Consider the following 2780-nt stretch of genomic DNA (forward strand, 5'->3'; position numbering starts at 1 on the left):
GCCCCCCCACCGGCGCCCGGGCCTCGCCCGCTCCCGCCTGACATCAGCACCCGAGCCCGCAGCCAGCTCTGGCCAATGAATAATGCGGGGCGGGCGCCCGCCCGCGGGGGAGGGGGCCTCGCACCGCCCCCCGCCGCGCCCCGCCGGCCCCTCCCGGACCCTTCCCAGGAGCTGCGGAGAGAGGAGAAAGTTGGGTGACCTTAGGGGAGGAGCCGGCCTGGACGGAGCCCCTCTGTGGACCTGGCCGAGCGGTTGGGGATCAGATGCCCGCAGTCCCTCCACCGGCTCGAAATAATTTGGGAGAGACACTGGGCTCCTTTTAGCCGGGCCAAAACGTGAGGGGCTGGCGGCTGAGAGAGTAGAGTCTGGGGAACTGGCTTGATGACTGGGAAGGGAGACTTTGTCCCGGGTCTTTGAAGAGTACGGAATTTTGAGCAGCCTTTATTAATGTTTAAAAGACGTGAATGCTGCCATTGAGTTCAGCGGGCATGGCTTTGCTTGTCTTTTGCGGTGCGCGATGGGGCTGGCTCCCTGCCCACAGCGCCCTGGGCTCACTGAAGCCAGCCCCCTTTCCCTCCTGAAGGCATGTAGGCAAGCAAAGCTGCTACGGCAGTGCACGCCCGGCTGCTCTGGGGCCTGCCGCCTGCTTGCCGCAGAGCTCAAACGCCCGTACCAGTTCTCCCTCCCTCAGCGGCTCACTAGGCACCGCACTCATCCCAGTTAAAGGACAGGGGGGCAATTGTTAATAGAGATCAATGGTGTGATACATTCTAGGCTCTGTACATTTAATCTTCTAACCCTTTGAGGCAGGTCCTAATCTACGGATTAGGAAACTGAGGCACCGAAAGCATCAGTAACTGGCCGGTGATCAAGGAGGAAATGGCTGGGGAGAGATGGGGATGAGAGCCTGGGCTGGGGATTGGTAACCAGGCCCTACTGGGCCCCTCTTCTCTCCACACCTTTGGTGCAAGGAGCTTGAATCTTACCACAAGGTAGTGTGAACTGAAGAAATCGAAGAAAATGGCCAAAGCAGAATCAAAGTTGCTAAAAACCAGGGCTGCTCAGAATGGGGAATCAAGGGCCCATCATCAGGCTACTAACCAAGGAAAACCATTTCATATGTTAAGCTATACCCCGAAAAGGCAGTGACGGATGCAAAAGGTTATTATTACTGTAGGAATCACCAATACTAGACTCCTTCAGCAGTCATTTGGAGCACATATGGATGGCCACCAGTTGGAGGGGGCAGGGGAACAAAGGCACAGGTCCTGTCCTCAGGGAGCTTGAAGTCTAGCTGGGCAGATAGTCCCGAAGAAGTAACTCCACGTGGCTACATGGGGGTCACACATTGACCAAAAGGGGTTCAGGAATCAAAAGTCAGTTTGTTGCAGGTAACTTCATGGAGGGAGTTGACATTCGTTACAGGTCACCATTTAGCCAGCACCTAGCATCCATGGGAACCAGTGTATATTTATCATCACACAATTCACATCTGCCCTGAGAAATGGGTCTTCCCATCTTACAGATGGGAAAACTGAGCTCAGAGATGTTTCTTCTCTTGCCCAGGGTCACACAGGACACAGCCAGGAGAATCCTACTCCAGAACTGGCTGCTGTGCGTAGCCCTCACTGTTGTGTGGACATGCATTGCCCACATGCCTTACTCAGCAAGGCCCAGTGCTGGCACTGAAGATGCAGACCACGGTCTGGAGAGGGTGATAGGCACATGGACCCACAATCATGGGTGTGTGTCCCGCACATCCTGAAAGATGTCTGCCTTAAGTGAGATGGGCTACTGTTTTATGGAGAGGAGCGGGTGGGGATTCTCAAACACAGTGCCTTCCTGCTGACCCAGGAAAAGGTTCTCAGCTGTGTTGAACAGGAACAAGGAAAAAAGAGTGGGGAAGGTAAACTCTCTGTCCCCAGAGCTAGACAGCTGTGGGTTTGCAGCCCAGACTGCCACTTACTAACGGTGTAATACTGGGCAAGTTATGACCTCTCAATGCCTCAGTTTCCTCACCTGTAAAATGGGATAGTTGTATGCACCTTTGGGAGCTAAATGTGATCAAGACTCTAAAGGGCCCAATGCGACACAAGAGGTACTAGGTATTTGTTCAGAGATCTGTGTGATATTGTGGGCAGGGCAATTCTCAGATAAATCCTGGGACTGGAGGGAACGGGTGGTGGGTGGGGTGTGAGAGGCAGTGAAAGGGGATGAATTTTCCTAACCTTTGTGCCTCCATTTTAACCAAGGACAAGGGCACAGTCTAGCACAGTGGTTCTCAAGCAGTGGTGACACTTGACAACGTCTGGGGACAGTTTTGGTTGTCACAGTGGGGTGGGTGATACTGGCATCTAATAAGTAGAGGCCAGAGATGCTGTTAAACATCCTGCAATGCACAACAAAGCATGATCCAGCCCAAAATACCACCAGTGCCAAAGTGGAGAGATCCTAATCTAGTATCCTAGAAAGACCCTTGGCATGAAGAACTCCAGAGATGCAGATTCTAGGCCTGGTTCCATCACTCCTAAGCAAACCTTCTTGGTCATGTCACTCCCATCTCCAGCCTATATTTTATCATCTATAAAATGGGTATAATGAGACCTTCCTCTTTCTTCCCTAAATAAATGTGACATATCATTATTACTTCTATCCTTACCCTCCCCAAGCTAGGTCTAGCTCCAACCCATTCCCTCCAACCTGAAAAACTAGAAAGTTCCTGATAGGAAGGGTACAGAGAGAAGACTTGGGTGGTATAGTTGGCATGGTTGGTATTTGTT

This window comes from Hyperoodon ampullatus (genome assembly GCF_949752795.1).
Source record: "Hyperoodon ampullatus genome assembly, chromosome: 1".
In the NCBI taxonomy this organism is placed as follows: domain Eukaryota; kingdom Metazoa; phylum Chordata; class Mammalia; order Artiodactyla; family Ziphiidae; genus Hyperoodon; species Hyperoodon ampullatus.